Here is a 12,500-nt window from a genome sequence, read left to right as displayed (position 1 = left end):
AAAATAGTGTTAAAAAATGTCATTTTGAGAAAAACGAGATCAAAGATAACAATGAATGAAAATAATAAGACAAAACGGTATAACCAGCTCAAAACATATCAGCACCGTATGAGGGTCCCCCGTGTTCTTTTTCTGCCTCCCTCTGGGCTTTTTCACGGGTCTGAGCTTTCATTTTGCGTCTTTTTTTCTCTTTGTGTTGAGCAACCCTTATGCTCTGGTCAAGTCTTTTTGATTCTGCTTGCTGACTCAACATCTGGGAGTGTTCTCTCAGTCCACCGATGCCCAAAGACACTTTCAGGGATGTTATTTCTGTTGGACCAAAATTATACTCTGCACCAAACTCAACTTTTTTTTTAGGGAATGGAAGTATGTTTTATGGCATCTTGACCAAACAGAATTATGAAACCTTTCGTTTGGATTTTGTGTTGTCTTCATCTCACAACACTTCAACAAAGCATATACAGGCTTCAAGTGCTCATGAATTAAATCAAAATTCAAAGGTGTATTTACACGCTGCTTGTGTCAACAGTTTACACATGGGCAGCAATATATTTTTTATAAAAGCATCTGGAGTCCGGTTCAGGAGGACAATACCTATGTTGAGGGAAGTCATTGGTGTAATAACCGTGGTAAAGACCAGCAAGAATAGCCCATTTCATTTCTTTCCGCTGTGGCATTGCTTGGAATCGCTTTATCATAATACTACTTACTATCACACACCAAATTCCAATCAAAGATTTGTGGTCACGGGTCAACCACGAGCCATCATAACTTTCTTGCTTTCTTGGCTTTTGTAGCAAATAACTGTAGCCAACGTTTGGATTTTTTTGTCACTTTAGGTATAGTTATAATAATCCAGTAAAAATTGGAAATATTTAGAGATAATTAACGTGAATACGTGTCAAAATTTGATAAAACAACTGATCAATCGAAATGTAAACAAATCGTAGTAAAATATAATAGTAAGAGAGGCGAACTTTCACCCTGACTCAACATCCAATCCCTGGCGCGGAGTCAGAGGTCGAGAACAATGTCAGCCAATCAGATCGCACCATTCGTGATCACGTTGTATTTACCTGACAACTTGACCTCTTATCAGCTGTTTGACACACAATCTTCGTTCACGACTCACAGTTTCTAAACCCCTCCCCTGCCCATATTCTGATATTTTTGAGACTGAAACCGTGTCAACTAGACGGGCAAAGAGTAGACTAAACTATCGATATCAAAAATTACAACATCGATATGGATTATAATGCTTTTCAGTCCTATTATTTTCAGTTGAATTCTCACAAAAAATTGAAAAGTTTGGTATTTTCATGTCGACTTCCATGGCTATGAAAGACGATTTACAAACTTTATATTATCCAAATCACCATATCAGTGCTGAAAATATGTGAAAAAAGGATTGTTCTTTGATAATAAATAAAAAACTGAAATTTTATATTTTGACCCAAAAATCGATATTTCAGGTGTCGCCCCTCCCCTTAATCGATCGATATTTGAAGGACGAGTTTTTCGTCAAAAATTCAATTACTTGTTTTTATAAATTATGTTGTGCGCTTGGCTAAGAAACTCACAACTACTACACTACTACTGCTACCACAATAATGGAACTTTTTTATATATAGCGCAATATCCACTAAATGTGCTCAAAGCGCTTTACAAGGGGTCCCTGGTCAACAGCAACATTTAACATGGAGGACGGGACATGCCGCCTCTTAGGCGATATTACATTTTTTTGGACAAAGACAACGCTGTTAACGGCCAGGTACTCATTTTACACCTGAGTAAGGTGAGAGAATGTGAGTAAAGAGTCTTTTCCAAGGACTCAACTATGCGCCGAGCGAGGCTCGAACCCAGGACCTTCCGATCCGAAAGCGAGTGACGCAGATTGTCTTAAAACAGTCATGTATTATAACATGTATCAATTCTTTTTGACACCATTAGCACACAATGATGTACCTTTATCACAACGCCGTGCCTACTCGTAGCCATCGTTATATTATAGCCTGATCCTGAAATCCAAAAGGACTGGCAGTTTTACGTCATTATTTGTTTTTTTGCACCGCACCGCCTAGTGAGTTGTCGTTAGTAGAGCTCATGGAAACAAGTTATTTCATTGGTTGAACTATTGAATACAACTCACGATTTGTTTTCTTTTGTGGCAAAAGACTGGCATTTTGACGTCATTTTTTGGTCAGTATCAGGCCATAACTTTACGAAGGCACGGCCTACTGCATTATGTTGGTTATGTGGCAAATGCCAAGGATTAGAGCGACACTCTCCTATACTTCAAAATACAATACATCCTATAGATAGTATGCAGATGACGCCACTCAGGCCTTTGTTATGATTTTTGCCATCCGCGTTTGTGAGTTGTTCTCACTAAACTGTATTAACCAGACTATAAAAGTTCATGGTTACACAGAGTTTGTGTGTTGGTCCGTTATACTTCCGGATGGCAATGTTGTGAACTCCTTGGCCAAGCGCATTCTATCTATAGATAGTATGCGCTTGGCTAAGAAGCTCATAACATTGCCATCCGGAAGTATAACGGACCAACACACAAAACTGTGTGTATCCATGAACGTTTATAGTCGGGTTAATACAGTTCAGTGAGCATTACTCATAAACGCGGATGGCAAAAAACAGTAACAAAGCCCTGAGTGACGTCATCTTCGAACTATCTATTGGGATTCCGAAAGCTCACGAGGCAATGGGAGCGATCTATTTTCATGTTTTCGTCCAACCTAGCCATCGATCACATGATTTGTTGCTGTACAACGATTGGACATTTCTCAATAAATGTAAACACGCTGCTTTGTTTATGAAATTTCTTAACATAACCATGAGTCATGCTGAGAAAAATGACCAATTGTGACGTTGGTTATTTCTCAAATTGTGAGCACTTCTCACTATGTGGGTAATTTTGAACACACTTTGCAATGTGACCTATGACCTCGAGCACATGGAAATGTTATAGATCATGCCCATTCATTTGAATTTTCACCTGATAAAAATTAACATATTATGTGACCTGATGTGATAAACGGTGAAACAATTAACCAGTAGATTTTTGACCAATCAAAACCTGAAATTTGTGACACACCTTCACACGTTCTCGGACAAACACGGTTGGTTGTTTATAAAAATAACACGAATGAAATCGACCTCTCTCTCTCTCTCTCTCTCTGATCGTTGTTATTGTTTTTATACCGCCAAATGGGTGACTAGTTATCATACGTTTGTTTAGATCACATTATAACCTTTAAAGTTTACACATAGATTTCTGTGTTGATTTTATACATCAAGCGGTAGAACAGTGGGTATTTTACTTAGACACATATAACCGATAGTAAACGTGTGTAGTTTGTTATGTTTACCAATGACTGTCATTGTTTACATTATGACGGTTGTCCGAGAGGCGTGGTTATCTATGTGTCTTTCGCTTCTCCCCAAAAGGTAAACAAAAAACAACCCAAAACATCGTATAAGTCTTTATCTGTATCATAGTTAGTAAATTACAATAACGAGAATGAACTAGATATGTAGAATAAAATGGTTGCCTACAAACTTATTGGCCAGCCCCAACAGTCCATCTGACAACATTATCTTTCCTCCTGTCGGTAGAGAACATTGACTTACTAATAACGTCTATGGTAGAGAACGGTTGATCTAGGTATAAACACATGTGTAGTGTGTGTTAGGTAATGCATTGAATTATGCACCAACAGTCATATGCATTTATAATATTTCGATTAAAACCTTATCATTGCAACCAATGCAATGTTGGTGGTTGTATACATACACATTTATATTATGTAAACACGTCGAGGCAAATACAGCAACACACTGTATGTGATTCGATTCGGTATATTATTTATTTACTTCAAATATTAGCCCCTATAAGAATAATATAATGTTTAAAGGGGAAGTAATTGTCTACCAATATTCCAGAACAGGTCTCTGTCTTCCTGTCTTTAGAATTCATCCCCCCTTTGCCCCCCCCCCCCACCCTCACTCTCTCTCTCTCTCTCTCTCTCTCTCTCTCTCTCTCTCTCTCTCTCTCTCTCTCTCTCTCTCTCTCTCTCTCTCTCTCTCTCTCTCTCAATATATCTGTATGCCTGTGTCATCCCTCCATGTCTGTATGTCAGATTTAATGTTCATCCCTCCCTGTCTGTATGACAGATTTAATGTTCATCCCTCCCTGTCTGTATGCCAGTTTTAATGTTCATCCCTCCCTGTCTGTATGACAGTTTTATGGTCATCCCTCCCTGTCTGTATGCCTGTGTTATGGTCATCCCTCCCTGTCTGTATGACAGTTTTATGGTCATCTCTCCCTGTCTGTATAACAGTGTTATGGTCATCCATCCCTGTCTGTATGACAGTTTTATGGTCATCCCTCCCTGTCTGTATGACAGTTTTATGGTCATCCCTCCCTGTCTGTATGACAGTGGGTCATTCCTCCCTGTCTGTATGTCAGTGTTATGGTCATCCCTCCCTGTCTGTATGCCTGTGTTATGGTCATCCCTCCCTGTCTGTATGCCTGTGTTATGGTCATCCCTCCCTGTCTGTATGTCAGTGTTATGGTCATCACTCCCTGTCTGTATGTCAGTGTTATGGTCATCCCTCCCTGTCTGTATGACAGTGTTATGGTCATCCCTCCCTGTCTGTATGACAGTGTTATGGTCATCCCTCCCTGTTTGTATGCCTGTGTTATGGTCATCCCTCCCTGTCTGTATGCCTGTGTTATGGCCATCCCTCCCTGTCTGTATGCCTGTGTTATGGTCATCCCTCCCTGTCTGTATGTCAGTGTTATGGTCATCGCTCCGTTTCTGTATGCCTGTGTTATGGTCATCCCTCCCTGTCTGTATGTCAGTGTTATGGTCATCCCTCCCTGTCTGTATGACACTGTTATGGTCATCCCTCCCTGTCTGTATGCCTGTGTTATGGTCATCCCTCCCTGTCTGTATGTCAGTGTTATGGTCATCCCTCCCTGTCTGTATGACAGTGTTATGGTTATCCCTCCCTGTCTGTATGACAGTGTTATGGTCATCCCTCCCTGTCTGTATGACAGTGTTATGGTCATCCCTCCCTGTCTGTATGTCAGTGTTATGATCATCCCTCCCTGTCTGTATGTCAGTGTTATGGTCATCCCTCCCTGTCTGTATGTCAGTGTTATGGTCATCCATCCGTTTCTGTATGCCTGTGTTATGGTCATCCCTCCCTGTCTGTATGACAGTATTATGGTCATCCCTCCCTGTCTGTATGTCAGTGTTATGGTCATCCCTCCCTGTCTGTATGCCTGTGTTATGGTCATCCCTCCCTGTCTGTATGCCTGTGTTATGGCCATCTCTCCCTGTTTGTATGTCAGTGTTATGGTCATCCCTTCCTGTCTGTATGTCTGTGTTATGGTCATCCCTCCCTGTCTGTATGTCAGTCTCATGGTCATCCCTCCCTGTCTGTATGTCAGTGTTATGGTCATCCCTCCCTGTCTGTATGACAGTGTTATGGTCATCCCTCCCTGTCTGTATGACAGTATTATGGTCATCCCTCCCTGTCTGTATGCCTGTGTTATGGTCATCCCTCACTGTCTGTATGCCTGTGTTATGGTCATCCCTCCCTGTCTGTATGTCAGTGTTATGGTCATCCCTCCCTGTCTGTATGACATTGTTATGGCCATCCCTCCCTGTCTGTATGACAGTGTTATGGTCATCCCTCCCTGTCTGTATGACAGTGTAATGGTCATCCCTCCTTGTCTGTATGTCAGTGTTATGGTCATCCCTCCCTGTCTGTATGACAGTGTTATGGTCATCCCTCCCTGTCTGTATGACAGTGTTATGGTCATCCCTCCCTGTCTGTATGACAGTGTTATGGTCATCCTTCCCTGTCTGTATGTCAGTGTTATGGTCATCCCTCCCTGTCTGTATGACAGTTTTATGGTCATCCCTCCCTGTCTGTATGCCTGTGTTATGGTCATCCCTCCCTGTCTGTATGACAGTGTTATGGTCATCCCTCCCTGTCTGTATGTCAGTGTTATGGTCATCCCTCCCTGTCTGTATGACAGTGGGTCATCCCTCCCAGTGTATATATACCTGTGTTGTGGTCATCCCTCCCAGTGTATATATACCTGTGTTGTGGTCATCCCTCCCAGTGTATATATATACCTGTGTTGTGGTCATCCCTCCCTGTGTATATATACCTGTGTTGTGGTCATCCCTCCCTGTGTAGATAAACCTGTGTTGTGGTCAACCCTCCCTGTGTATATATACCTGTGTTGTGGTCATCCCTCCCTGTGTATATATACCTGTGTTGTGGTCATCCCTCCCTGTGTATATATACCTGTGTTGTGGTCATCCCTCCCTGTGTATATATACCTGTGTTGTGGTCATCCCTCCCTGTGTATATAACCTGTGTTGTGGTCATCCCTCCCTGTGTATATATACCTGTGTTGTGGTCATCCTCCCGGTGTATATATACGTGTTGTGGTCATCCCTCCCTGTGTATATATACCTGTGTTGTGGTCATCCCTCCCAGTGTATATATACGTGTTGTGGTCATCCCTCCCTGTGTTTTTATACCTGTGTTGTGGTCATCCCTCCCAGTGTATATACACCTCTTTTGTTGTCATCCCTCCCAGTGTATATATACCTGTGTTGTGGTCATCCCTCCCTGTGTATATATACCTGTGTTGTGGTCATCCCTCCCTGTGTATATATACCTGTGTTGTGGTCATCCCTCCCAGTGTATATATACCTGTGTTGTGGTCATCCCTCCCTGTGTATATATACCTGTGTTGTGGTCATCCCTCCCTGTGTATATATACCTGTGTTGTGGTCATCCCTCCCAGTGTATATATACGTGTTGTGGTCATCCCTCCCAGTGTATATATACGTGTTGTGGTCATCCCTCCCTGCGTATATATCCGTGTTTTGGTCATCCCTCCCAGTGTATATATACGTGTTGTGGTCATCCCTCCCTGCGTATATATCCGTGTTGTGGTCATCCCTCCCAGTGTATATATACGTGTTGTGGTCATCCCTCCCTGTGTATATATACCTGTGTTGTGGTCATCCCTCCCTGCGTATATATACATGTGTTGTGGTCATCCAATTTAACCATTAAATTAGTATTTTTACAACTCCAGGCGACCGGTAATCCCTTACCACCATCAATTATTTAGAAATAACTCTTTTTAACAAATAAAACCGATACAACAAAAACAAAAAGAACACTTTAAGAAATTGCACAAATACAACACTTGAAACGTCATCTAATTTTCATGTTTTGGATACTTGGTCAACCATCCCCACATAATGCATTTTTAGACCATATTTTAAGCATCAGTTTTCTGGCCTACATGAATAAACATTGTTTGGCTATATTACGTCAGAAAGATAAAATAGTCCAGAGTTTTTGTTTGGTTGTCAGAATTGCATTAGTTGGTAAACGTATAATACACTCCAAGTGAGGGCTGGCTTTCCGCACATCCGTGTAAGAAGCTGTAAGTGACAAAATCACTGCTTTGTCCATTTACTGAAGTCAGTAGTATCGATTACCGATTCCCATGGTGTACCCAGGACTTTATTGTGACGGGGACCTTGACATGGGCTTTTCTGATACCCATGGACGATTCATAGTTGGAAGTATTTGCTAGGGAGGAATAGACATTGATTTCTTTGGATTTGGATAGCTGATAACAATTTATCTACGTTGGAGAGAAATGTACTTTTCTTTTAAAGTTCTAGTTTTAGTTCGACAGCAAATAATATGGTGTTTTCTTTCTTCTGTATTGTCAAATGAAACAATAAATGGTGCCAAGTTTGGATGGGCAACACGGGCAACGGACAAATATAAGTCGCAATACGTATTCGATACCTTATGAGTGAAACAACGTCACCAGAAATTGCCGAGATCTTGACATATCCTCCTCGCACGTCAAGTGATGATTGTGACCATCATTAAGCGTGCTTGTTTGTGATTGGATATTGAATGTAATGGGCGGAGAAAAGGCGTGGGTTAACGTCTCGGTATTCATTTAAAACTATCGGCAAATTCAGATTTGGATTTAGTGTCATTCGACCCTTCAACATTCATCATGAATATTTTCAACGCTTTGATGGTAAGTATTGATATTTTTGTCCTTTTCATTTTATAGTTCGTCCTCAACCTTTTTTGGATTTATTAATTTATTTGTGCAATATGCCACGCATCGTGTCAATTTGGTATAGTGGCGGAATAAACAGTGAATCAAGACGATTACGCTATTAATTAAGAACGAACAGGTAGATGATCATTTAATTTTGCTATATTATAATTCAGAAAAGTGAGTGGAGCAGGCACTTGTGTTGATAACAACAAGAGATGAAGTGAGTAGAAAAGTGACAGAAGACAATAGAGAATAATTTTTTTTCGCGGCGGTGGTGGGGTTTGAACCTGCGACCTTATTGGTACGAAAACTCCGCCTGGCGGGTGAGAGCGTGACTCTACCGTATGAGCTATCCACGAACACAAAAATATTCGTTTCAAACTCAGGTCATTCCTAGAGCTCTCTCTCTCTCACCGACTTCTCGAGACCGCGGGTTCACCACACAACCATCGCGAAGTTACCTGGCCAGCAGTTAAGCTTAATAGCCAATATTCTCAACACAAACATATAACATAGAAACGATTGAGACATTGAGTATGCTCCGGTATATGGGGTGAATTTTTAATTCAGAAAAGTGAGTGGAGCAGGCACTAATTTTGCTATAGTATTGTAGAAAATGGGGACCATAGGAAATATGAATGAATTGCTTTTACATATAATAAAGACGATGATGATGACGACGACGATGGTGATGATGATGATGATGATGATGATGATGATGATGATGATGATGATGATGATGATGATGATGATGATGATGATGACGTGTACTTATTTGCAGGTCCGATAACTCAATTTATTATGGGCTCATTGTTGTAATGGAAATCTCAAAAAAAAATGACGCGAAATATTACCCATTACAATAATGTTAAACTAGGCCCATAATGGTGTTTGGATGTCAGACCTGCATATATGTACACGTCGTACCCAACCAATACCAAACGAGTCTTTTTCTCTCACTAAAACAAAAAAAGTAGTACGTTCACTCTATTGATACTATGCGATTGGGTTAAACTCTCACAATTTCCACCCGTCAGATATACCGAACCAACATACAAATCTATTTGTACGTTTAGAGGCTGATTGATATAATCTAGTGAAAATTAATCATTAGAATGAGTGTCTAAAATTAATAACAAAGAGCTGAGTGACACACATTTTATTTTTTTTGGAAGAAGAAGTGTTAATATCGATTAGTTTGTTGTTGTTGTTTTTTTTAAGACTTTGGTTTATGAATTAATTTGTCACAGTACTTGATGTGTTTGAATTAGCGTTGTGGATACGATTAAAGTGAAATTAAGTCAACTACAAAGTGTGGAGTGTAAAACGTTGTGAACAAACATATCACCAGATGGTCTTCTATGGGACCAAAATTTTCAATACGTGTTTTTTGGTTCCATTGTTTGTTTGTTTTTGTTTTTTTTGTTTGTTTGTTTTTGGTTTGTTTGTTTTTTTTTTGGTTGTTTTTTTTTGTTTTTTGTCGTGTTTTTTTTTTTTTGGAGGTTTTTTTTTTATATTCAAACGAGCTTCTCTCTAAAAGACGTTAAAATGTTATAAATATAGATTTGTGCGTGGGTTACGATTATGTTTGACGTGGCTGAACGGGTGAGCATTTGGATTCACAACATAGGTGTGCTGATTTTACATAAGCCTTCGGATAGGAGCGATAAAGCTGAAAAATGAATATCTGCATGATTTTCGTTTTTTCACTTCATCGTTTTCATTATCCATCCAATTACAGTCTCACAACAAAATTACAATCTGACGCTTAGATATAGATATATAATTTTTAAAAAAATCTGAGCTCTATTATTGATGCGAAATATGTTAGTCGTATCTTTAAAAGCGATTTTCTCCGTTTTCTTTTATTTATTTTTTTTGAGTCCCTCCCTCCAAATGCAAATAACTTCGACCCTAATTAAGGTGATTACAAAATTCAAACTGAATCTTATCCAGAAAAGGAGCTTCTATTGAAATATGTAATAATTTAGAATTCACATGTTTCCGACGTCCGACAGGTTTTGCCAAATCACCACACATATTTTAATGTAAATGGTGCTGCTCGAAGCTCGAAGAAATAAATAACAATGTGAAATTGAATGTAAGCTTCAATTTATTTACAAAAACAATCAAATGAACGTTTCGGATTTCCCCATTATCAACAAAACAGGATGAATGAAACACTACAGATGAATAAACTTTTGAAAATTATGTCACTTAGACTTATATTGTATTAAAACCAATCGAATACACATTTCAGTGGTTTTTATTTCTGACAATAAATGCTTAAGATAAAACATATTTTGTCCCTGAAATCAACCGATAACCCTGATTCGATAACCCATAGAGGCATAAAGTACTTGCCTGTCACCTGAGCAAACAACCCACAGATCTTGAGCATCACTCACAAAGTTAACACAGATAGGAAATATTCTGATTGACTAATGTTAAGTGACTGGAGAACCACGGGAGAAGTAGAAAACTGTAGGGGCTGCCTGAAGCCGGTGATCGTAAAATACTAAACGAAAGAGTGAAAATGGAGAGGCTTCGTTTGGGAACAAAACAGACAATGGACGTTTCGGGTACAAACCCTTCGTCAGCACAACAATACACAAATTAATGTGGAAAACAAATAAAATAAAATGCAAAATAACTTGTATCGTCTGTACTCAACAGTGGCTGCAACCACTGTTGAGTACAAACGATACAAATTATTTTGCATTTTATTTTATTTGTTTTCCACGTTAATTTGTGTATTGAACCACTGTTGAGTACAGACGATACAAATTATTTTGCATTTTATTTTATTTGTTTTCCACGTTATTTTGTGTATTGTTTTGCTGACGAAGGGTTTTTACCCTAAACGTCCATTGTCTGTTTTGTCCCCATACGAAGCCTCTCCATTTTCACTCTTTCGTTTAGTATTGGAAAACCACCAATCGATGGTTTGTCCGTTACTAAGCCTGAACTAATCAAAATATTTCCTGCCATTTACCCCGTATCGTCCCGTTGACTATTTATTTCCTGTATGAACAGGCCCTAGATACCCTTAGTAAATGTCGAACACACAAATAAATAAGGCCCAGTTAGTGAGGATTTCTCACAATATTTTGACAACGGAATTACATCGCAAAACCTGATGACATGGTGCATTTTTTTTCAATCATCTGTGTTAAAATTGTGAATTATGCTCAGGATCTGTGGGCTGTTTAGTCCGGGTGATAGACAAGGATGGAGGCACGGAAGCAGAGGTGAAAGCACGAGTAGGAAAGGCACAGGCTGCATTCACATCTTTGAACAGAGTTTGGAGAACTAAAGATATCTCCCTTCGACTAAAGCTAAGACTTTTCAACTCAAACGTGAAGTCTGTCCTACTGTATGGATGTGAAACTTGGAACGCATCACAGGCACGTATAATGAGGGTACAGATTTTTGTAAACAGGTGCATGCGTAAGCTACTCAGAATAAAATGGATGGATAGAGTAAAAATTGAAGAAGTATGGAAAAGAACACAGCAGAAACCAGTGGGAGAAGAAATAAGAAGAAGACGATCGATGGATTGGACACACGCTTAGAAAGAATGACTCCACTATAACAAAGAAAGTATTGGACTGAAACCCTCAGGGCAGAAGATCAAGGGGAAGGCCACGAGGAACATGGAGAAGAATTAAAGAAGCTGATATACAGAGAAGTGGTAAGACCTGGAATGAGATTTTAAAAAAAAGTTAGCTCAGGATAGAGAAGAATGGGAACTGTTTGTCTGTGGCCTATACCCTGACCCAGGGTGAAAAAGGCAATGATGATGATGATGATGATGATGATGATGATAGACAAGCACTTAAAGTGGCTAAGGGTCTTCGGTTCATGTTCAGAGGTTGATTTCAGGGCCAAAATATACTTTATTTAAAATTAAAGAGTAAAAAATACAACACATTAAATACTTAAATATTTGTTCGACTTGTTTTAATAAATAAATGATAACTGACGTAATTTTCAAATTCATTGAATTGACCCCGTGGTTTTTTAAAGTAATATTTCAAACATTTGCAAAGAAAATAAGTAAATTTTGCAAAAATTTTGCAGGTTTCTAAATATGTTGTATCACATCTAACAACTAACTACATGCAACTCATGTAATATAATATCCCCGCGGAATTACTCATAATTATGCACAAATTATGGGACAAAAAATGGCAAATTTTGCCAGAAATTATGCTGATTTGGAAATAGGCTCAAAGTTGGAAAAACAAGATTATAATTAAAAATTTTCTGTCAATGAAATTTTTATAATATAGAAAAATCAAAGCTTTCAGGGTTGCCTGGCTCAAACTTCTCCTTCGATTACTTA

The 12,500-nt window shown here is 39.2% G+C and overlaps 1 long non-coding RNA gene across 1 annotated transcript in view; it reads left to right on the top strand.

Annotated features, from left to right (window-relative positions):
* The first annotated feature begins 7,510 nt into the window (after window positions 1-7,510).
* The window catches only part of LOC144958797 (uncharacterized), a 10,125-nt gene continuing 5,135 nt past the window's right edge, over window positions 7,511-12,500 (top strand). Inside the window, exon 1 of the long non-coding RNA XR_013642519.1 lies at window positions 7,511-8,125. This is a non-coding gene — a long non-coding RNA (uncharacterized LOC144958797). The remainder of the gene's footprint in view (window positions 8,126-12,500) is intronic.

Source organism: Berghia stephanieae, chromosome 13 (assembly GCF_034508935.2).
Source record: "Berghia stephanieae isolate SIO BIC M18660-M18661 chromosome 13, UCSD_Bste_1.3, whole genome shotgun sequence".
NCBI classification, from domain to species: domain Eukaryota; kingdom Metazoa; phylum Mollusca; class Gastropoda; order Nudibranchia; family Aeolidiidae; genus Berghia; species Berghia stephanieae.
This window is presented reverse-complemented; position numbering and strand designations above follow the sequence as displayed.